This window comes from Lepisma saccharinum, chromosome 5 (assembly GCF_977018435.1).
Source record: "Lepisma saccharinum chromosome 5, izLepSacc3.1, whole genome shotgun sequence".
Lineage (NCBI taxonomy): Eukaryota > Metazoa > Arthropoda > Insecta > Zygentoma > Lepismatidae > Lepisma > Lepisma saccharinum.
The window spans coordinates 68,326,688-68,352,566 of NC_139233.1; the positions used below are offsets into that span (position 1 = coordinate 68,326,688).

The 25,879-nt window shown below is 40.6% G+C and overlaps 1 protein-coding gene across 2 annotated transcripts in view; it reads left to right on the forward strand.

The window, feature by feature from the left end:
* LOC145987861 (uncharacterized) overlaps positions 1-25,879 on the forward strand; it is a 648,175-nt gene that overhangs the window by 221,820 nt on the left and 400,476 nt on the right. For both annotated transcript variants that reach the window (XM_083122619.1, XM_083122620.1), the window contains exon 2: positions 10,218-10,325. The gene's annotated coding sequence lies outside the window, so the exon portion shown is untranslated. The remainder of the gene's footprint in view (positions 1-10,217; positions 10,326-25,879) is intronic.

Below are 25,879 nucleotides of genomic sequence, written 5' to 3' on the forward strand. Positions count from 1 at the left end.
TTTCCAGCTCGAGGATCCGTAGATTGTCTGGAACGGAAGCGTTTCCTACGTCGTTGCCAGGAATCTCCAGGTGCGGTTCGTCTCCCCCTCTACACCCCCTCCCCCAATAGACCCCTGTGGAGAACGTTTCCATGACTACGGGGAGATGTTACGCGGTTCGAGAGGTGATGTTTAGCACGGACGTCCCTACCACTCCAGCACGTTAGGACTTTTGGTTCGAGACTAGATTTTTTTCCCAGTACCCGCGTGGAATGACCCACGCAACCACCGGAGGATATCTAGTTTCTCGTAGCAACTCTGAAATCAATAACCACTTTTCCAGCCCTCCCCCCAACCCTGCTCCTCAGTGGCACGTATATATTTCGTCAAACATTTGAAGGTCCGGACAGAAGCTACAGAAAAATAACGATGTAGTCGGATTCAGATGCGGGGTTTCACACAGGTTAATACGACACGAGTGACGGCAATGCTGAAACCGACAGGGAATTTTCCACGTCAAGACATCTGGACTAAATTTGAATGTGTGATGATGTCTAACCCCTTTTCCACGCATGTACAAAGTACGGTGAAAGAGTAATGCTCTTCTCGCCTTAATACTTGTATATATTTTAGTGTACAACATTAATTATGTTTATATACTGAGCCTTTGCTCAAGAATAGTGCCAATAGAGTGGCCGCATGAAGCAATTGAAGCTCCGTTAGCTGACAAGAGAACCGAAGTCCCATAAAAGAGTGTGTAAATTGTGTTGGAAATCCTCGGCAACAACAAACAAAATAGTGTAATGATGCTGAACAGCAGTGTGTATATACTATTTACTTCGTCTTCCCATCCCTTTGGCGACGGCATCAACAAGCGGCGTTGTTTCGCCAACTGTCAGAGATAAGTTGGCACACGAAATTTTACCTTCAATTTTCCTGAACAAAAGACGGTCTGTTACCAGCTTTTGCCGCTCTAAGGAGTATTCAGTTTGGTGACATACATATCTTACTCAATGTAGAATCCATTGGCAGCTCTATTTTTTCTGCTCACTCCAAGAGGTGGAGCCACTGTCCAACCCGGTGTCATTTGACTTGTAGGAGATACTGTATACACCAAGGTTTCAACTTATGTAGAGATGAACAAATAAACAATATCATATTTTTCTGATGGTGTTTCCAAGCTCCAGGAAATCAACATAATTTGTGGCCTTTTTGATTCCAAAGGTTGATTTCCTTTGGAAAATTATTTCGTTTCCATTTAGGATTGGCATTTTGTTTGTGGATCGTCACTCCTGAATTTTGAATCTACCCTATAGTATTCTCCCAGCGACAAGAGTTCCAAGCTGTCAGCAAATATTTATTTTGTAGGCGCTTAGAAAGAGGTTGTGCTGACCCTTGCATCCAATCAGGAAGAAAGGTTCATGGATACGATTTGTTTTTTTCGTACTGCATTGCCAAACCTAACAGCCGCAATGGTTTAGCAATAAGGGTAACTTCATGGAATGCCTCTGCTCTTCTCAACCTTCTTGGAGTCGACAGCAGATTTCACTGGCCGAAGGTTGATTTATGACTGCGGATAAAGCATCAAAGCGACATATCGTACCCACACTTTGACCCTTCCGTCGCCTTTTATAACTGCTTCTGCATACTGATGGAATGCCCTACCACCAGATGCTACCTTGTGTGCGACTTGCTTTAAAAAGGCAATGGCAAAATTACTTCTTGATTAGCAGGGACAGAGCTTCAATGCACATGACTCGATTCAGCATGCTTGCGGTGAGACCGAAACAGAATACATGAGTAGATTTTAACCAGAGAATGAGTAAAATTGTCTTTATCTGTTTTATATTGCTAGTTACTAAAATGTTTAGTAGGGGTAAATGTCATTGGATGCTTATATATGTTATAGAAGTTGTATTTTTTATTTTCGCCGCGTAGACTGTACTGTGGTCAATTGTGTCTGCGTACTGCCTTTATAAATTGGACTGGAATTCCAAGACTGAGCGTAGATTTCGAATAGCTAACTTAATTTCCATCATTCCACAAAGGGGAAAACAAGCGATTTGCCATTATCGCAGAGGTAAGGTAGTGGCACTTGCGTTTCCTATGCTGATTCCGTAGAGCTCTCTGTGCATTACTCTGTGACTGCATTGCCGCTTCTTGCTATTTTTTGGTGTTCAAAATTTGCTTGGACTCCGTTTATGTGACCTTGTGGGAAAGACGAACAGTTTGAGTTTTCCAGAACGGAACTTCCCGCTGTGATCGAATCGTTTTTATCTGTTGCGACATGTGCCTTGTAGCGCCCTGAAAACCAGGAAATCGGGGCTGGCATGTTTCCCGCTATGTTTTCTAGATCAGCAGGAGATCTGGCCCGATTCAACTGTGTATTTTCTTAGCGCGTCTGTTCTGGATCAGTTGGGTCTGTGCCAATCGAAATTCGGACATTGGTTTCCTTATTTCTGGCGAACATTTCCAACAGAGCAAGATGTGATTAGGTTAGAATTTGTGCAGTTGGCTTCAGTCCGTATGTTTCGAGTCAATTGCCAGGAGCAGGAGGAAAATAAAGTGCATGCTAATTCAATATATGTACTTTATAGATAGGAGCAGAAGAGGAAATAGAAACATCTGAAAACTTAGACAACTATCAAAATTTCGTGAAGTGTCATCGAAAACTGAGAATTTAGCAATAATGTACGAAGAATCAACAGAACGCCAAGACAATTCCTTTCGTTTTTTTCCTCGAAAAACAGTAATGATATTCCAAAATCTGAAAAGTTACATGTGTTTAGAATTCCTTACAGAGCAATCACGTCAATATTCGTGTGGTTTGTTTTTGTCGCCTAGATAGTTTCAATAGTTTCGTGACTACCTAAGTCTATTAAACTATAATCAAAATACACAATACCAGACAATAATATCTGGAATTAATCAATAATGCCTAACATAGCACCAAAAAAACCAGATATTGCATAGTGATATCAAAAAATGTTTTTAAAGTCCAGTTCATGCTCAGAGAAGCTAATCGCAGTTGGAACTACAGTTTAAAGTGGGATGAGAACCACTGTGTAATGAATTCGGGATCGGAACCAAGATGACAATGCTACCACTATACCATGCTCTATGCTATTACAATCAATATTATATAACTTATTGTACGCTAGAGAGAGATATATGTATGTTTGGACTCGGAGAAAAGTTATTTTCTCACTGTTAGAAGATACCCTAATATTTACAATATTATACCGTTAAAATTCAAGAACCTGCCTGTTATTTAAGAGAAACGGGACAGAACAGTTTCTTTTCATGAGTGCAGGTGTATTCATGTTGCCACCTGCCGGTAACCGCTTGGAAATTTAAACACACACGTTCACTATACATGTTGATTGGTTTGGTTTGGTTTTACTTCACATTTCTGCCCATTTTGGATAATCGCGAAGATATGGATGAGTAAAAAAAAAAGTAAAGTGTTCCCCTGTGTTATGCACCACGCCATGAGGGCGTATACGGGTTAGGGCCCCACACTTTCTTGATCACCGCCGAAGGTGCTGGTGATGTGATCAGCACCACGCCCCTGGCCGCCTTTACCCTCAGAGTATCCTCCAGGTACCCACTTTCTACGGCGCTGGGTGGACACCGGAGTCGCTTGAACAGATGGGAAAATTCCCGGTTCTCCCCCGCCGGGGATCGAACCCGGGTCTCTCGCATGCTAGTCAGACGCCATAACGACTGAGGGAGACTCGCCAAGAACACCCATACCCCAGGCCAGGATTCGAACCCGGGACCCCTGGCGTCGTAGCGTGCTGTGCTAACCACTCCGCCATGGAGTGGACTGGACTTATCGTATATATGGATGGCTACAGCACAGAAAAACTCTTACAAATTTGTTTGAATATTCTATCAAGCATGAAGATAATAATATCATATATTGTAAATATATTTATATTGTACATGGTAATATAATAATATCATAGATTGCAATTTTTTACACCATACATTGTTTTTAGAACCTGTATCATTAAAATTGCATTAGTGAACTGTGAACTGTGTACTAAACGATACTACTTTAAAGAAAACGGCCAGAGTCATTATTTTTACAGTACACTGTAAAAAATTGACTGGAGAAATTATGTAAGACCGTTAGTTTACGCAGCATTCCATTTATAGTAAAAAGATGACCACAACGTTTTTAAAACGTAATAAATAAATAAAAAATAGTAATTAAAAATATACTCTGTGATCAGAAGTATCCGGACACCTACCTGAAAATTAAGTACAAGTTTGGGCCACCCTCTATACGGAACACTGGCAGTTAATACTATGTTGGCCCACCCTTAGCCTTGATGGCAGCCTTCACTCTATACATACATGCATACTTTCAATAAAGTGGCGGAAGGCATTTCCTGGGGAATGGCAGCCCATTCCTCGCGGAGCGCCGAAATGAGAAGAGGTATCGATGTGGGTCGGTGTGGTCTAGCACGAAGTCGGCGTTCCAAAACGTCCCAGAGATGTTCTATGGGATTCAAATCAGGACTCTGCGCAGGCCAGTCCATTAGTGGGCGTTTTTGTCGTCAAACCACTCCCAACAAGCCCTGCAGTATGGACGGGTGCTCGGTCGTGTTAAAAGACACACTGGTAATTAAAAGACACAATGGTCATCCCCGAACTGGTCTTCGACGGTAGGCAGCATGAAAGCTGTTAAAATGTCAACGTAAGCTTGTGCCGCGACATTGCCACGTAAAGCAACAAGGGGGCCAAATCCCCTCCAGGAGAAACATGACCACACTGTAACCTCGCCTCCCCAAATTTCACTCTCGGCACTATACAAGCTGGTAGATGTCGTTCACCAGGTATTCGCCACACCCACACCCTACCATCGGATCGCCACATTGTGTACCGTGATTCATCACTCCATACAACGGTTTCCACTGTTCTATGGTACAGTTTCGACGCTCCTTGCACCACGCGAGGCGGTGTTCGGCATTTGCCTGTGTGATGTTTGGCTTGTGGACAGCTGCTCGGACATGGAAACCAAGTTGCCGCACCTCCCGCGGAGCAGTCATGGTGCTTGGAGTAGATCCTGATGCAGTTCGGAATTCCTGTGATGGTGGCGATGGATGATTGACGATTACGCTGTACGACTCTCTTCAACACTCGACGGTCTCTGGAGGTCAACATGGAAGGTCAGCTTGCACGCTTTTGGGTTGTACACGTCCCTTCACGTTTCCACTTCACTATAACATCGGAAACAGTGGATCTAGGGATGTGTAGGAGAGTGGAAATCTCGCGCACAGACTTCTTACACAAGTGGCACCCAACCGCCTGACCACGTTGAAAGTCCGTGAGCTTTTTAGACCATCCCAGACTGCTGTCTGCAGACTACTGAGATTGCTGACCATTTGTTCCACGCCGTAGATGGTAGTACTGTGTCGCCGTCTATCATAAACACACGTTTCGCGGTGTGTACGGATACTTTTGATTACATATAGAATATATGGTGCACAAAACTGTAATTTATAATCATTGTGCACGATAAAATATTAAAATTGAAATATAAAAAGGTTGGGTCCAGAAAGATTTTGTAAATAAGCGGGCAGTCTTTTAATTTTTTTACGGTAACTACGGAAATTGATAGTCTTGTACCGTCATATCTCCAGTCCTATCTTTTTTTCGCTATCATCATTATTAGCCGACATCGTGTTTATCTTACCGCTTGCCAAGTCCCACTGTCCTCCATGCCTCGGAACCGTAGACGATCAACCCGGCATCTTAATTATTTGCAGCGGAACTTGTAAACAACAAAACATCCCATGCCGGAGCGTGAAGTGCTTATCGCTCCAGAACGAATACCTGGAACTTTCTTTGTAGCTGTGGACAACGGGAGGAAAATAGTGCAGAAAGATGGACGTCACGGTGTGTTCTATTTGGATTGCTTCGGGATATCATCAAAATTGGTAAACACATTTTGGCCTTGTGAACACACAGCCTGAGCATGACTTTCGTAACGATAATCCAGTGTCATAATATGTGAACGATGAAAATATAATTTCAGGTTAGAATATTTCACTCTTAATTTACAAAATAAGAGGGTCGGTCAATAAGGAACGAGAATGGATTTATTACTCACCAAAGGCATTACACAGGACTCAGGTTGGCATGGTCCTTTTCCAAGTGATCTCCATAGAGTTGAGTGCACTAGCCCAAAGGGTCTGCCTATCTTAGAATATGTGCTGGAATCTTTCATTTGACACGGTCTTCAAAACCACACACCGCCTTCGTGATAGCTACAACTGGGTAAAACATAGTTAAACTTTCAGGCGGCATAACAGAAAAAGGTTACACGGTGATGTACACCCAACAGCAAAAGAAGCAGTAGGCGAATTGTCATTCATTATTTTAATTCAGTTTATTTTCAACACCGTGGTGGCAATTAATTGAAATAAAAACGTCAATAAGTAGAGATCAACATCTATTTCGAATCAACAGAATTTAATTCATTTAAACAACACAGGATGTAGAATAAAAAATAATGAAAATACCTATGGACAATTTGCCTACTATTATCTTTGCCGTTGACTGTACGTACGTTAGTAAAGAGTACATGGCTGCTTGACACTGGAGGGCACTGTGAACCAATTGTTAAATAGCAGTACCTATTTTATGGCAAAGACTGTAAGGAATTTTAAATCATGAACAAAAATTGAAGTGAAATTACAGGAAATTATCATTTTAGTGTATTTAATAAGACCAGAGCTTCATTGATATACAATTTCACAAAGGTTACAAAAATTTGAAGATTTTTGGATAATAAGAAACTATTTTCTGCACACTAACAATTACAGTTGCGTATTCGTGATGTGATAGTCCTGGATTCAGCATGTGCTTTAATCCCTCCTTCAAGAAATGAAATTTACCTTAGCGTACGCCGATCTCCGTGGAGGAGTGGTGAGCACAGAGCGCCAGGTGTTCCGGCTTCGTATCCCGGCGTTCTTTGTGAGTGCCCCTTCATCAATTTCATATCATCATTCATCTTCATCTTTGCGATTAACCAAAAGTGACAGAAAAGCAAAGTAAAATAAACCAAACGGATCATTTAATCAAAACTTAGCGTAGCTGAGTAAACAGGGGTACGTTTTTTTTTAGCAGGCTACAAAATTATAAGATTTTTTCTAATCCATGTTAATTAATTTCTCTCCCAACTACTTTTAAAGACGATTTTATGTTGTTTTTTAATATATTCTAATTACACTTAATAATCTTTATTTTGCAGGAAACATTATACTTGAAAGAATTTTAATTTGCTTTTACGTAAAATCGATCATGTAGACACGTTACTATGTAGTCTGTAATAAAGCATGATATAAATAGGTCCACCGTTTGAGGGTACTACCGGTGATTGTACCCAGACGCCATCGTAAAAATCGAAACAAGAACGAGAACAGACCATTCGAGACTTGTCGAGAGCGAGACAGACCTTTGTAAAATCGAGACGAACACGAGACTTGCTCTCTGTTTCGTTTGAGACTTTGCAATGATATGACTTTACTATGCGATCTCTTCAGACATACCAATGGGTTATCAACCGAACAGATAATAACTTGATTCAGGAAGATTGTTTGCCTTAATGACATCTATAACCTGTAAAAGCGTGTTGTGTACACTATATGAACCCAAGACGAGACAATGACACTACTAAGTCTCTTCTCGTCTCAATAATATACAATGTGGTGCGATCTGCTAGCGCACTGCCAGCGTTTTTCCATGCGTGACTAGTAGTAGATTTACGCATTCTTCTTTCGGAATTTTCCCTGAGAAGCTGAACTACGCTGCCTAGACGTAGATTTACGCTCCCGACGTTGTATATGTGTGTTTCATGTGACGTCAGGATGCGCACAGCTGCCATGTTTGCGAGAAATTTTATTTGTCGTTTGCAAGGAAATATCCACCACGTAGCGTTCGCTACATCTGCACCAACGGCTCGTTTGTTTTAAATCACGAACGTCTGGGTTAGTATCTCCCGCCCACCCGCTTGAATTCCGTATGCTTAAAAAAAACTGGCCTAAATCATGGCTGCTCGATCCCACAATGTAAACAGTTTGTGACGTAGGTGAAACACAACTATATAAAAAAAATAAGTTGGAAATAAATCTATCTTCTTTAATTAAAAAAAATGTAACACCAGGGTTAAGCAATTACGCATTAAAAGGTTTTCTACGTGACACATAAATTACACGTAAAATCGCGTAAAATACGTATAAAACGTAAAGTACGTAAAAACTAGAATCAATCATATAAATTAAAAGAAAACATTTTTTTTTGCGATGGTTATATGGCAGTTGGCAGTGATAGAAAACAAAAATAAAAGGCTTTAAAAAAAGCTCTTATATTGGACTTTTACAAACTGCCACATTCACATTCGCATCATAATTAGCCTATCCAAGAATACAATACGCATGAAAAAGGAATTCGAATATGCTACTAAAACTTTGAAATCCAATCCAAATAAATTGTCGTTAATCGTTATGTGCTGTTATAAATACAAGTGCTAGTGCAAGACGTATAAATCAAAAGGTTTCTCAATTTTTAGAAATATATGAATACATTTAAAGAACAGTTCTAAAAAATCTGTTAGTGTGCGTGAGGGCGTGAGATGGCTATATAAACAATCTTCAGAAAATAATGATTTTGTGCTCATGAGCCATACCATCTATAGGAATTAAAATAGACGCCACTCCAGGACGACTTATGTAAGAAAGTTAAAGTTTAAAATGTAATGTAATTAAAGTAGTTTTTATATTACTAATTTACGGAAGAAAATAAGTTTTTTTTGCATCTGCGGAGAGAACTGGTTTTCTTCGCGAAGTAAATCACTAGTAAATTACGCGTAATTTACTTAAAGAACGTAACGAGTAAATTACCTTGCCCGTCTTGCCCTGAGTATAAAAGAAAGTTTGAAAAGAGCCAAAAAGGAGAACCTTCTCATATGTTCTGTGCAATATTGATAATTCATTATAAAATATATTTCTCTAACTAAGTATAGTAGCTACCGTATGTTTTTAACTTGTCCCCATTTAGGACAGATGTCCCAACATAATATTAATTTCCTATTTCCCACGCTTTTCATTTTGCTAAGTTATGAAAGAGATTCTTTTCCTTCTTTTCAAAGCAATCTACTTTTTAATTATTGTTATTATTATCATAATTGATTAGCATATTTCAGAAATTTACAAAAGAGCAAAGAAGATCTTGGTTATATATTTTTCTTATTGAAAGTTTTTCAAAAAGAAAGTACTTTAATATATCTGTATAAAACAATAGTTCGTCCTATTCTTGAATATGCTAATGAATTTTGGTTTCTGACAGCCAAGAATTACTTTCAAAAAGTTGAATCTGTTCAAGAAATTTTATCAGATTATTATGCACGAAATTTAAAAATAAATACTATGAAGAGCATTATTCTGAATGATTAACACAGTTGAATATGTAAACCTTAGAAGAAAGAAGAAGAATGAAAAGGAATAATTTTGTACAGAAGATTTTATCTTTCCAAATAGATAGTGAATACTTTTTGAATAATATATCTTATAAAATTCCCAGATATTCCCAGAGGAACATCTCAATTCTAACATGCCTCAAAATAGGACAAAGATTTAAAAGCTGAACTTGTAGAAAGCTACAATGTGAACTCATGATGATGTGTAAGATTACAGGATTCATTGTATTATTTTGTAATTATTTATTCAAGTTTGTAATTTTGTATCACCTATTTTCATATTGTGATGTACCTGGTTGTCAAACGTGGTCATCCCTTAAATAAATCAATATTATTATTATTTATTTATGTAATTATTTTACCTGTGTGAACAACCCAGAAGAAGCATCTTTCAAGCTCTTTGCAATGCAATATAAACAGGTTCAGAAGACACGTGACTCTTGAGAAGAGTCAACAACCCTTTACGTCAATCTTACACTAAATACGTGGGCATTATTTGTTTTATTGTCTTCTGAAATAGGAACATTCTGGAGGGAATAAATAACAAACGTCTACATACATACTTTTTGCAAGGTGGAAATATCTCCGTCAATGTTTATGCTTGGAAAGAGATCTTGAAAGAATGTTGATCCAACTATAATTAATACCTTCCTACTTATGTTTCCTAATTACACTTAATTAGTTAATTCCCAATACCAGGTGTTGTTGGTCACGGAAGTAATTTTCGGGTTCTTTTTTTTCTTTCCAGGTGGCTGCAGAGTGTGGGTTCTGACGTCATGAAACTGTGCACGTAGCTTGGCGGTTACGAACCATTGAATTTTCTTCCGGCGAGACCACCGAAGGAATCTTGGGAAAGGTGAGTTCCATGGATCGTGTGCATTAAAAGTTAACTTGCTTGTATGTTACGTCAAAGTCATATTGAAGTTTCTGGCGGTCCTCAAAGACTGGTCAATGGTTGTAGCAGAGTATCAGCATTGTTGGAACTTGTACTTAACTATGCTTCTCTCAATTATTATAAGGGGAATATAAGGCCGAGAGAAGGGGAGAGACAAGAGTTTATTGAGGGGAGACATGAGTAATTGAGGGAACAAAGGGAAAGAAGGTAGACAGAGTTGGAAAGAGGGACAAGCAGACAGAAGTAGAGAGGATAAGCAGATAGAGAAAGAAGGACTGACATACAGAATTAGATAAAGGGACATAGTTATGGAGAGAAGGGAGATGAGGAAAATAAGGTCAGACAGGCAGAGTTGGGTAGGAGAACAAACAGATGGAATTAACGAGAATGAGTGACACTGTTAGTGTGAGACAGTCATGGAAAATTGAACGAAAGGGAAGTGAGGCAGGCACTCAGAATTGGGGAGAAGAACGGATGAGCAGAGTTAAAGAGAAAGTGAGAAACAAAGTTATGGAGAGAAGGGCAAAGATGGAGGGAGGAAGAGAGAACGAATGACAGAGACACATAGTGAAAGATAATAAAGGAGAGTTGGGACAGTGGGGGAAGGAAGAGAACAAGAATGAGAATCATAGAGGATGTAGTACAGTAAGGAGAAAGTGAGTTACCCACCAACGTATCGAGATACATGGTATTATCTTCGTGGAAGCAAGATGCATTCACGCTGATTACCTGACTTTAGTATGAATTCTTTCATTTACTACTTCGGATTTTAAAATTACCGTTCTTCCAGGAATAAGACAAATAGGAAGTGAAGGGGACAGACAGGTGTCAAATGGCAGGATATATCTTGTGATTGCTCTTTTTTAAATTAATGCATGAATAACTTCGGACATTCCCACTGGAGTATGCATCGGGTGAGCTGATCCAGAAATCTTGAGAAAATCAAAATTTTCAACTGAAAGCAGTAAAGATCTCGGGAAAACCAATTACCATTTTTCTTTGTTCAAGTTTTAAAACGAAGGTTAAGTAAGGTTGTGGTAATTACGAAATATTTTGTAGTGTAGTGTATTGTAGAACGCAGCTATATAATATCCACCTCTACAATTCCAGGCCCCTCCGTTAAAAATCCTGCGCCTTGTATATTGTGATTCAGTGTTTTCTCTTATGGCATGCGAAGAACTTTCGTAAAGTATGTCCAATGAAGATGTCAGGGAAGAAATGAAAAGTAGCATTTTAAGAATTCATATATTTTTTTGCGGCAGTTGGCATCCCTGCTGGGAGTAACACTTATTTATCTCCCCCACCTTATACCATTTGTAAACACGGCTTATGTAAATATTTTTTCTTTTCGAGTGAGGGGACGGTGGATGCTTTGCGGGCTGCCTGAAGCTAATCACCTCCCAGGCCGGCTTTAACCAAATTAAAGTAACGAAGTTACAATTAACGGAACTCAGCGCGAAAGAGGGTGGGAATAGGAAGTGGGGAAAATAAACTTTTCTGATAAAAAAAAAAAAAAAATGTTTGTTTCGTAATGGGATAGTCTGTGTGTGGTTCTCATTTAATTTTTTTCTCCGCGTTCATCTTGTGAACCTCTCTGTGCTTTATATACAGAGTGAATTAAATCTGCGTTTCCTGTTCCAAATACATCCGCAGATGGTTTTAATTCAACGTTTTTTCTTTCCTTTCGTAAGAGAAAAAAATCCGTGGTTTCTTTCTCTGTCAACTTTTAATTATGACTCTTCTTATGGAGTAGAGAACTCAGCAAGGGGAAGGATAAAAATTTCACAGAGGGCGAAAGTTTAAAAAAATGTTGAAAGCTAGAGTTCGTTAAGAATCATATCTTTGGTAGCATTGTGAAGTGTTGCCAACCTCGTTAGTCGTGTATTTTCCCCTCTATATATAAAAAAAAATGTTGATATGGGAGGGCGAGGAGAAGGCAGAATTGTCTTTATAGTGTCAAAATCTCCTGAGTTATGCAGTTCATACCGCTTACAGTAAACTTCAGATGTTGAGAGCCACAGGAGTGAATAAAATTACAATGTTTGGTTTTTTAAAGATGCTATTTTGCGTTATTTTCAGAACTCACGAAACACAGACTGTGTGTGTGTGTGTGTGTGTGTGTGTGTGTGTGTGTGTGTGTGTGTGTGTGTGTGTGTGTGTGTGTGTGTGTGTGTGTGTGTGTGTGTGTGTGTGTGTGTGTGTAGGGACCGGGGGGGGGGGTAGGTGAAGTGCCACTTCGTGACAGAGCGCGTCGAGTTGACTGATCGTAGCAACAATCTAAACTCGTTGATTGCTCACAAACTGCTGCAAATGTGCCGGAAAAAATATCAGATAATGCTTCATTGTTACAAATTAAGAAGATTAATCAGTTCGTTCGAGAGTCTGCAACAGCCCACCTCGACGTGTTGAGTAGTCGACACACGGTCTCGCCACAATGGGTTCCTGGTTTGAGTCCAGGACTGGTCATGGTCGTTCCTTTGTGAGGTTCTCTTCATATCAATTTCATCTCACCATCATTCTTCTTCGTTGCCATAACTGTCTAAACGTAGGTAAGTAACAAACACACGCGCGTGCGCACACATACACACGTAATACACACACACACACCCCCCCCCCCCCCACACACACACACACACACACACACCCACACACACACACACACACACACACTGTACGTTTTCATAATCCGGTTTGATTATAAAGATTTAACGACGCCGTATTTAATATGGTAATGAACTTTGAACACATCATTACATAAAAAATGCCACCCATATAACAGCAAAGATACTAATGAATGTGATAAAGTTTATATTTTTTTGAAATCAAGGTCCCGGGTTCGATACCTCGTGGAGGCACATAGTGGTTCGGATCCTACTTTAAACTGTAGGTCCAGTCCCGATTAGCCTTACTGTGCATAAAATGGACTTAAACACCAAATCAATCAATATGTTTTCTAATAACATTTAGTTTAATTACGAAATCTGCCCGATTCTCACACACTTCTTTCATTTTTCTATATTACTCTTATCTTTGTGTCTGTAATTTTCTGCTATTAGAATAGCACCTCTCAGTGTTCTGACCTCTCCTGAAACTTCTCTGTATGTACCTATTCATATTTCAATTTATATTTTCGTTCTCCCCTTCTGCCTCATTGCATTTATTTCTACATTTTTCGCTCTCGTGTAATACCGGGTGTTTCAACAGAAACGCCGTGATTTCAAATGACCCTAAAAAAATATTTAGTATATTCACAGAAATAATTTGTATATGTTGTGATTGACAAAAGTCTAAAATTTAATTTTTGGCAACCTATAATCCACATGAAACGAAGGAGACACCTCTGTACGCACAAAAGTTTTTGGTATGGTGGTGTATCGAAACGTTGCTTGATTGGACCTTTCTTTTTTTTATGGCTATGTCACATCAGAAAATTATTTGCAAATGCTACAGGAATACTTCATTCCTGGTCTTTGACGGAAACGTTGTGCAATTCGTCAGCAATGGTTCCAGCAAGACGGAGCTAGGCCGCATACAACTGAACCTGTCCTGACAATCGATACACACATTTATTTCAAAATGGTTTAGAGTGGCCTCCACCTAAACCCGTGAGACTATTTCTTGTGGGGTTTCCTAAAGCATGGAGTTTTCAAACGAGGACTACGATTACTAGATGATTTGAAAGCAAACATCGAATAGTGTACTGCACAAGTTAGTCGTGCAACCCTTGGTCAGGTATTTGACATGTGCAACCAGGTGCAAGAAGTGATAAATCGTCAAGGTGGACATTTCGAACATGTTTTCCATTAAACTTTTGCGTTTTCTCTATCAGATTATGTAATTATTTTTTTTAGTAGTTATCATAAATATTTTAAAATGCCATTTGAAATCACGGCGTTTCTGTTGAAACACCCTGTACATTTCTAGTATAGGGTCGCCTTAGTACTTATAAAACCACTCCAAGGCACGGTCTTCAGTGCAAAGGAAATAAAATGCAATTGCAACCTGCGATCAATTGTTGAATCGGTCTCACTGGCCCGGCATGAGGAAAAGTTCGGGCATTACTGGTGTAGTCACAGCATGCAGGCAAAAACGTACGGGAAATAATTTTACAGGTTAAATTATTTATATGCGTCTTATCCTCTCCTGCAGCACAAGAATCAGCTCACATTTCCGTAATTAAACATTAGATAGGTACACGTGACCTTTGCTGTGTAAGATAGTGTTGACGCAACTTTGGAGCTCATTTCACAATAACTTTTGAACTCTCTCTGGTTAAATACAGAAATGTTTGATTGATTTAGTGTTTTAAGTCCACTTTATGCACAGTAAGGCTAATCGGGACTGGACCAAACAATTTAAAGTGGGATCCGAACCACCTCCACCGGGTATCGAGCCCGGGACCCCTTGATTCGACAACGCTACCGCTGCGCCATCGGGGAGGCCCTGAAAAAAAAATGCAAGAATGGAGATCTGAAAAATGATCTGGAGGTTTATAAAGGGACATGAACATTGCAAGGGATGTAGCGTTGAGAAAAGGTTGAGACGTTTGGCCTTGTATGGAACATCTCTAATTGTAAGACAAACTCTTTTGAAGCTACGTGTCTTATCTCGCAGGGCAGAGAGTCATTAATAAGCAGCGCAGGAAGGCAATTTTTACTTTATTAAGGAAGCTATTCAGACACTTGAAAAGCTGTCGTGATTAAAAATAAGGGAGGAACTCTGAAAGATGACCACCCAATCTTTCTCTGTCCCAGAAACTGCTGGAAAAAGAGGGTTGGGGGACCAGAGAATTGATTTTTCTTTTCGTGCTCCATCTTCCCTCTCTCTTGCCTCTTTCTTTTAATCAGAAGTTTTTCCTACCTGCAGGCGAGATCAGCCAGCCTCTCTCTTTCTGCGGTCTCTGTCACTCTCCCCTTTTGTTACTACCCTCTATTTTATCTCTCGCTGTCCCTCTTTTTATGTCCCTCTTCATCTCCCCCTCTCTGCCCCACCTCATTGGCTGCCTCTGCGTATTTCCATCTCCCTCCTGTGTCGATCTCTTTTTGTATGTCACTCTCCATGTCTCTTTCTCTGTGTTTTCCCGTCTGCCCTTTCTCTGCTTTTTTCTTCGTCTTTCTCTCTTTCCTGACATCATTTTCAGTCTCTACCTTTCGTTTTCCCTCACTTCTCGCTCTCTCTATCACTTCTTGCATGTCACTCTTCATATTTGTCTATCTTTCTCCCTGTGCTTCACTCTTATTCTGTGCCCCTTAATATATCGCTGTCATTTTCTACGTATACCCTCTTCCTCCTCCTCATTGCTACTCTCTACCTCTTTTATGTCCTCCTCCGTATATTCATATGTGGCTATATCTTACACATACTCGTAATCCCGGATGCTCACTTCGTGCCTCTGTATCACATATTATTAGCCTTCTCTCATGTGCTCAGATTTTCTCTACACTTTCATAATAATAATGTGTGAACGACCACAATGCACTCGAGCCAAGGTGTCCTGTATTCGGATGTACGGCAATTAGTTATTTTCGTCCAATCTATTTCCTGCACTCATCGCTCATTTACATAAACAGAGATGGCTAAATGAAATATAATTTTAACAGTTTTTACTTTAACAGCCTTTACACTTATTTATATTTAGTTTTCATAAGTTCTGGCATTGTTTTTTTTTTTCCCTGGAAACATATGTGTCATTGGCGAGGATATAGTACAAGCAATGCAAGCACTGCTTGCACTATTAAAATCCTATTTAATATACTTCATGTTTAGTGTCTTATTTAGTTTCTAGCGCACTAGATTTCGCAAAATTTTACAGTTGGAAACTCTCTCAGCAGGCCGTTGGCAAGCACCAGACTCACTGCGCGGAAAACTAACGCTCCTGAACTCATACAACGAAAAGGAGCTTCATCACTGTATCCACGTTTTGTACGTATCTTACAGGTGCTCGATATGTGCGCCCCTGGTGATGCGGCAGACATCAATCCTGAAATCAAGTTCCTGCCACACACGTCGCGGCCTGTTCGTTTTGCATCGCTCAGGCAGCCAGTCTTCTTGAATTTGTTATACCACATACGAATTATCTTGTCTGCAGATGCGTCTGTTCGGTATTTCGTACGAAATCTCCGTTGTACCGTCACAACCGATTCACATTTAGCGAATTCTATGACGCAGAACGCTTTGTGTTCACCAGCGCACGCCATGTTTGCGTTAACTGCGTTATAATGACAGCTAGCGGCTAAATCTACAGTTACGTGATGGGGCCTATTACGAGTGCATGGAGAGATTCTTTATGCACTGATATGCAAGTTTCTTGTGTGTGTTGTCTTGTACTAAAAATGTTCGAAACCCCGCAGGGAATTATGAATCACCCTGTACTTTATTTACGATTTGCTTTCTTTGTAATCAAGTAATCCCGGTTTCGATACCCGGTGGAGATACATAGTGATTCGAATCCCACTTTAAACCGTAGGTCCAGCACTGTCTGTGAACATTTTAATACATATAAAATACCAGCGCTATGCTCTGAAAATTTAAGTGGAAAACAGCCTGCTGTTGTCTCGCCTTGGTGAGGTTTGTCAGTTGTTGCAGAATGGTATCCTTCTTTAATCCTGCATACTTTTTAGCAGGAACCATTAATGGGCTCGATTTCCCAGTTGTGTTTGTTACATAGTTAAGATATGGTATAATGGGCGTCGGCAGGGGGGTCGGTTGACCCCCCTGGAAATTTCCATCTACTTTTTTTCAAATTATGGCAATTTATAAACGAAGCACTTTATTTCACCTCATTTTGCGTCATTGTTTAAAAATGGTCTTGAGATATCGAATTTTGGTACGAAACTTTCATAAGTTGCAACACTGAAACTGTTAATTTGTAACTTTCACACGTTCTTCCGAAGCTTCTCATACTACTGCGTTTGCTGATGCTGCTGCTGCTACTAATGTTAGAAGTAACTATTATGTAAACTTGGTTGAAGCAAGTACTATATTTTTCATATAATAAACTTATTGGATGCTAAAATAATCTAAACTAAAACTGCTACTGCTGCTACTAGTAATAATAATAATAATTATAATAATAACATAAAACATAATTTGAAACAATTTTAAAAATGAACCACCCCCTTTACAAAACTTCTGCATATGCCACTGGTCTGTATCACAATAATTTTAAGGGGAGGGGGTGTCCTCGACATCTTCTGGCGACGCCCATGTATGGTATACTACTTAGGTATAGGTATATGCTTTCAATTTCATTTTCTTTGAGGGGGATGAAAACACCCCTGCAAGGGATAAAAATAATTTTTTTGCCGGGAATGACATTTTTTGTTGGCGTCGCGGGGGATTTCCGGCAACCCCTCCGTAAATTCGCCCACCTGCATAGGTTATCTGGAGGAAGGGCCTAGGGTTCTGCACGGGCGGGTTTCGCTTTTCTGCAATTTTTGGCAGAAGATGAGCATGAGTGATGATATGATGAATAGACATTGACAAGAAGACTCGTGTCCACGTCGGATCCGAATCCTGGACCCCTGGCGTCGTAGCGCGATGTGCTAACCACTCCGCTACGGAGGTTGGCTCCGCTCAAAGGACGTAGAGTTTTTCCACCTATGTACCGCTCGTCGAGACCAAACTCTTCACGGGAACACGGGTCTTCCCGTGTGGCAGTTAGACGCCACTAACTGCCAATTTATAAGCGAATATCTAGAACAAATCTCTCTCTTTAATTTACCACATATACTGTCAATAGGCATGTACTATTGCTATTAAGTTTTACACACCTAGTTAAAAACCCTTTGAAAGTTACGTAGAATGTTTTAGTCATGGAGTTTACGCTGTGCGACCTCTTGATATAAAAATCTCATTTCTTGGAATTTTGAGTTCCGTAGAATTATTTTTATTCCTTGGGTTAACTTGTAGAATATGAACTCATTCGGAACATGTGCCGATACTAATTACGGACAGTCACATGAGCCAATAGTCACGTGTATCAGTCACATGTTCGTAATAGTCAGCAATATAACAGCCTTAGTCGTATGCTAAGCGCTAATAAAGGTATAGTTCGGTTATGTAAAGTAGCGGCGTTTGTGTTCCAAAACTGTGAGGGGGCAAGAACATTTTATTTTTCCCTTGATACATAAGGTTTAGCATAGTGCGGGAACAAGAGTGGCAAAACGGGTGGGGGGGCATTGCCCCCCCCTCGCCGCCACTATACCGCGTTTGTTACAACCTGTCCCGCTTCCCGCGCTTGCTGATCGCTGGCTTTTCTAGCAGAAACCACGCGGCATTGCCGCTGCAGACCGCGTGAACTCCGTGCTGGGGAAAGCCGAAGCCAGGCTGTGAATAAAATACACGGAAATGCAAAAATGTACACAATTCCCCTTCCTGAATGTTCCAGCTAAGATGACCGCAACGTGGCAACAGCGTCTACGTAAGCGCCTCTCTTCTGCCTTCCATTCGCTCCTCGCTGCCCAGCAGACGACTTTTTCCTCGTTTCTCATTGGCACCGAAAATGTCGAGCGATCGCTATAGCGGGAAACGGGACAGGTTCTAACAAACGCGGTATAGTTAGGTTAGATTAACCTAACCTAACCTAACCTTGAACGATAATTAAGGATGAATTGCACGTATTTGCCTGTTGAGAGAGCGTTAAATATCCCTCATTCGAAATATTTCCCTCTCAAAATGGAAATGGGATTTGACGAAAAGAGATATCCCGTTTCGCCTAAAATGGTGGCCAGATCATAGACCATCATATCTTTTTGTGTGCTGATAAGCGAAAGAGGATTAGGCGAAACGGGATTACACGCAATTTCCGCCCCACCTCACGACATGAACAAGAGATCTTTTCGAAAGAGGGCAAGATTTCAATCCAAAACTTCAGTGGATTTTCTCCGCGTGGCGGCGCCACCTTGCTGCTCGTGCGGATCAGAGAAAGAGGAGGCAAGTCTCCACACAGAAAACTTATCCTCTTTTACGAGTCTGGAACGGCGGTAGTTGGATTCTACAATGACGCTAGCTAACTTCTGCGAACACGAAACTCATACTTGGAAAAGCACACACTCTCTCTCTCCAAAGTATCCCTCCGCACAGGGAAATATCCCGGGACCTCATCCTCGGAGATGAAGAAGGGCTGCACCTTTCCTCATTAGAGTCATTAAGAGGAACGTCGAGGGCGGACGATAAATGTTGCAAAGTCTACGAAGGAGGAGTGGGAGAGAGAGGGAGAGAGAGAGCGAGAGAGGGCTAGCTGCTGAGGGAATTAAGCACCCAGGATGTTAAGTGGGAGACAAAACGGGAGATGCTTCTGTTCCCAGTTTTTTCCTTCTCCTCCCCCAAAAGTTATCCCCGGCCACTGCCTTTCACAACTTTTGTGCAACTTTTGATGGCAAAGTAAGACATCCAATTTTAAAAGGCTTAGGCCGAAGAAACAGCAAGCATCCACGAAAGGCTACGGGGGTACAAAAAGGGGTTAGAAGGGGGGCGTGGAACCAAGCTGCTGGGTCTGTCGCGTCTGAACTTTTTTTAAGTTCCTTCATAACACAAAATACAGGGTGTCAGCCGATGAACCTGTCACGTTTGAAAAACGCAACGCTGCAGCTGAACAGTGTGACGGAACTTTGTAGGGAACGACACTGATAGAAGCTTCTGGAAGTTCTTTTTAGAAATAGGAATGTACACGTTAAAATAACTTTTCAACTATGGGCCGGAAATAGTTTTTTTCCCTCACTTGCTGAAGTATTAGTTCAGAAAATTCTCAATACATGGTTTTTTTGTTCTTGAGTAGCTGAAGAAAGCTTACGTCTTCAGAGCTCGTGAAAAATCATGTGCTATGACGTCAGAGGTCCTGTGTTCAAATCGCGGCTTGACTATGGGCGTTCTTTGTGAGTGTCCCTTCATCAGTTCATCATATCATCACTCATCATCAGACCCCGGATTCTTATGTAATATCAAAGTACAAAATATGTACATAAATGTGTAACAATGGTTGATAAAATGCAATGTACCTAAATATGTATTATCAAAAGGAGATGTAGCTAAATATGTAGCATCAAAGAATATGTAATATTGATAATAATCGAGTGTCCAAGCAATTTCAAGTATTGTGCTAGATATTTATTTTATTTGAACATATTCAACATAATTATAAGGACATAAGTAGTTCAAATTAATATTTGTATCAATTTTATAAACTCATAAAAAGCAAAGCAACGTGTACATATTTAAGAGACCAATTTTGTCAAGTATTAATTACTTTTCACATCGCAAATTATTGTAGAATATGTAAATGAAGGGCAGTTTCAAGAAGAATTAATGCATACAGGACTTACTTATGTTGTTTTTTTACACAGAGAACCACTACTTCTCGACGTTTTCAGCTGTGGTCCGATAAAATATTCTTGTAAGAAAGGATCTTTCAACGTCTCAAGAAGTCACAGGTGCAAATTTCAGAAAGTAGATATTTTTAGCAAAGAAACTCTAGCATTTTTCGATAAATAACAGTTCCCGTATTTTTGTTATCTTCAGCCTATGTTTCAACTTGGCAGTCAATTTTGGGTATACATGTCATTGATTATAAACGAGCTACAAATTTTCTTCAACATGTTTCAGAGATCTAAAATACAGGAGAGAGGATCAAGATAGGAAAAAATACCAAAATATGTTGTTTTATGTAAAGTAAATTAGCAATTATGTAAAATATGTAATATCCTGGCAAATGTGTAAGAATATGTAACATAAAACGTATGCACAATCATGTCAGTTCGTTGACATTTTCCTGTTCATGATATGTATCTAGAAAAGATTAGAATATGTAATTACATACAAATCCGGGCTCTACTTATCATCATCGTCGCGACTAGCCAAAAGTGGCTATATAACAACTATCACTTTTGTTTCGTGTAGGTCGCGATCATTCGGGTTCCAGTTGATTTCGTCCTTGGCACCTAATAGGGCACATGACGGGGAATGATGTAGATATGTTTTATTTTGGTGAAATTGCAGTTTGACTCTTTGCATACACCAAAACCTTAAGGATGCGTGGTGAGAAAGTGAAAACCCAAACAAGAAATATGTAACTTGGCCATAAAAACAACATCAATAATAATAAAAAGGGAGAGTAGTTGGCAACATTTACAGCCGAACCCAATTCTCTCGACTCATTTTGCGGGCAAGGTGGACGATAGGTCTGTGCAATGAGCAGTTAGTCTGGTTTTTATGGGAATCGTATGAGCATTAACTGTTGTTAAAACACGACATTAGGGCGAATAAACCGCGGTAACGAGGTGTGGGCATTGGGTTATGATTATGAACAGAGGGCATGGTGTAAATATTTTCGCACGGTTCTGCAGGAATTAACGGAGAACCCGCGCATGCAGGAAATTTCAAATACATTAAATTTAATTGTACTCCCCCACCCTCAACACAAGGGTTGGAAGTTAAAGGTCGCGGAACACGGCAGGTGAACAAAATGTACAGTCGCGTGCAAAAAAGGTTGTGCCATTTACATCCTGAAATACATGCATTCTTGCATGTGCATGGTGTTATGCGTTTTGCCTAACTCGACGGCGATAGACAGTTTCTAATGAATGCTTCCTACTGACGTTCGCACGCCGCCGTAGCGTTATGCAGCACGCAACGCTGTTCCGGGATTCCAGGATCTACGTGCCCCATTTTTTTTTGCGGGTAACTGTACGTGAATGGGTGAAACACAACTGCTTCATAGTCAGTGCAACCGACAAGGTTTAACCAGTGTGTAGTATGGTCATTTGGTCAATGTTTGAGAAGCAACCACAATAACAACGAGCCTGGAGTATTTATACTAGAGCCAAGTCTGGCCTCTTACTCAAGTATAGACAATGTTTTTTCTTTTTCTGGCGATACGCAACGGTACGCCGTACTGGCACCTTTTGTAGGTGGGAACAAAGCTAATAACATTTTACAGGGTGATTCTTATAAAACCGGCCGATTCTTATAAATCCAGCCCGAAATGTTGTCCTTTATAGCTTGTAGCGTACGTGGGGTTTAATGAAGGAGAGGGTGTATGCAAACAAACCGCGTACGTTACAAGCTTCCAACGTTTCTGCTGAAATCGGGAACATCACCGGAGAAACACTGCTGCGAGTCACGGCGCATGTGCAAACGCAGCTGGAGCGGCGTGCCTCCTTGAAGACGGTGGACACTTTCAAGTTTCAACACATGTTCTGATCACAAGGCACACTATCCAAGGTACGTCATGCATAAATTACGTTAGAAACTATATGGTACATTTTATATCACAGCTCATTTTGTCGGGCCGGTTTTATAAGAATCACCCTGTATTTTAATCAAAGAAATGCGTGTGTATGTGGATGCAACATCATTTATGAATATACTGTATTTTGAGTAGTTTTCACTATAAATACAGTAAAGGAGCTTTCAGATCGAAGCGACAAGCTACAGGCGTCACGTACTACTTGGAAACAAACCCTCAGAAATAAATGCAACCTTTCGCACCGGAGCGGCGCGACAATATGCACGTGTCGTTTGCGTACTGTCCGTACTGGGCCGTTTTTGTCAATAACGCTCATCGTGTCCGCCTCGATTTGTTGGTAGTGCATTTGCAGTGAATGCTTTCTTTTAGGATGAATGGGGCAAGCGTCTCTTCTTTCATTCCACTTCCATGTGAAATACCTGTGAAACCTGTGTCACCTCGCCATGAAAGCTCCCTTACAAACCAAGTTTGAAGAGTACTGGGACTTTTCTTCCTCCCCAAAAAATCACTGACTTAAATAGAGTTCAGTATTGGGGACTTTGCCTTACGGGCTTTTACTTTTGAGATCACCACCTCTAATAAGAAGATTTTTTCTCAGAAAGGAAAGTCGTTAATATTTGAAGAGAAAATAAAGAATGTGCACCAAGTTGGACAATGTAATGTTTTATTTTTTTTCCCCTTTCCTTTCAATCCAAATAATTTTACAAAGACATATTCGTTTCTGGCGTTTTACGTGATTTAGAGGGTTAAAAATAACAGCTTGCTGCCTGTTGCCTCTCGCTGCAAACACATGTTGGGTCAAAGGGGGCGGAAAATCTCCAGGCAAAAGTTCGTCAATAAATAGTCTAACCTGCACAGGTTAAGTAACTTCCCTGGGTGTCGAGTGATTTGTTTGATTTATTGCATTTGTGTACGCGTTCTTGTTCTGTGTCGTTCCTGAAGCTGAGACGAAACAATGGACTATTTTGCTTCTTTAGAATGAGAAGTTAGTAGTACTATGAGTACGCCAATCCTTATGTTTATTTTACTAAACGCACGGTCATGAAATTAGGCGGGTGGCAGAAGTTCGCGCTCTTCCCACGTCGGAGCACAACCCCGTGTTTTTGGAGGTTTAAGATAATGAAATATCTCGTTGTAGAGTTGGTCTTTGTGATCCATGTGATACAAACTGACAGCATTTGCTTGAAAGGTCGGGGATGACACAAAAGTGCCCGGGAGAGATACGGTCTGACGCTCGAATTAGGCAATGCAGCCCGGTTGACGTTGCAACACAGTGCGCGGGAAACAGCGACTTTATTCTCGCTCTCGCTTTGCTTTTCCTACACGTAGCACCAGCGTAATTCTGCCCAGCCGCCTATTTTCATAGCCGGGCGTTTAGATATCTTTAATTGCTTTTAAAATTAGTGTTGACTTGCCGTAATGGTGGCTCTGCAACTTTTCTTTCGGTGTGTACTGCAGCAGACGTTCAGTGCACGGTGGAACCTCCTTCTTCTGTGCACCACGAGGCAACATTGTCGCCATAAGCCCCATACTGTATTCTTAACTGGCTATCGTCAACAGACTGTAACGTTGGAGATCAGGTAACAAGAACATCTCTTCAGCCATCTTGAAGCACCAGCCCATACCTTCAACGTATCTGGCTGCTGAACCCAAAAGCTGTAAATTTGCTACTGTTATCGTTTTCACAAAATAGGTGACTTTCCCTGTGGATCAGCGCGGCAACCAACCTCAGGAAACAAGAGATCCACTCGACACTCCTCACCATCAAGCTCACCGCGTCATGAAACGAGAGCAGCATAATTAGGGATATCGGAACAAGGTAAATATCGGAAATGAAATTAGTTGCAAAAAATTATCAACAGTACATCGGAAACGGTAATTGTACTCCTTCATCACACAACTATCCTAAGGTATCCAGTGGATATAAAGCGGATATTCATGAATTTTATGGGATCCACGGGGTGCATTAGCTTGGGTTTTCCCGGGGTCATGTGTGTTCGTATCGAAATTAGGAATTTCGTTCTCCACACAAGGAATTCCCCTTTACAAACAAGGAATTGCTCTTTTCAAACAAGGAATTCTTCTTTTCAAAGAAGGAATTCTTCTTTTCAAAGAAGGAATTCCTCTTTTCAAACAAGGAATCCTCTTTCCAAACCAGGAATTTATCTTCCCAAACAAGGGATTTCTCTTCCCAAACAAATAATTCATATTTCCAAATGAATTTCAACATATCATCACTCTTCTCATCTTCGCAATTGGCCAAGAGTGGCAGAAAAACGAAGTAAAATAAAGAAAAATCAATCACTCAATTCTGCCGTGATCAAAGCACCACACTGCACATTTTGCACACGAACGCAACCAAAGGAGTTCGTCTCGCTCACTGCCTCCTTCCCGCCACTCTTACAACGCTACAGTACCGCTTCTCGCTCAGCAGTCCACACGTACATACGAGAGCTCGTCCACAAATACGGTTGCATTAGCAACGCTGGAGAAATATCGGACGTCTGTTGTATTCTGTTCATCAAGCAGGAATGGATGGTAATTCTGTATGATAGACGAGCAGATGGGAAAGTGAGGACGAGAGAAAGAGAAATTACTCAAAAGTCAAAAAGTTTTTGAAGACTGGCGCAATATCTGTTTAAGTGGCCTGTCTAGGAAGAAGAATAGGTGACCCTGGAGGGGTTTCTCGTGAGGAGGAGATATCGACAAGAGTGGGAAAACAACGGAAGAAGGTACAGAGGCCCCGAAGAAAGTGGATGAGAGAGGACCAGAGAAGCTTTTGTGCCTGCTATGACGTCACAAAAAGATCCGGGTCGATATCTCGATACCGAGCCGCACCAAACCGGGCCAAATCAACTCAAAGAGTGGAGGAGGTTTTCCGAGCATCATCCTTCCCATCCTCTCCCACGCACTCTGACAGGCGTGCACGCACTTTGAACTCGCAGCTTGTTGGGAGTTCCCAAGAAGATATTCCCTCGGCAGAAGACAAATATTCCCTTTTGCCAAACTAAAAATTTTCTTCCACAAGCAAAAAGTTTAGTCTCTTTTAAGCAAAAATTCCCATCTTCAAACATAGATTAATATTTCGTCAAACATTACGTTTAACTAAAAGAAAATTTCCTCTTTCCAAGAAAATTTCCCCCTCAAAACAAGAATTAGGGATTTGCTTCTCCACACAAAAGGAATTCCTCTTTTCAAAACAAGGAATTCAACTTTTCAGACCTCTTCCCAAACAAGGAATTCCCCTTTCCGAACAAAGAATTCTTCTTCC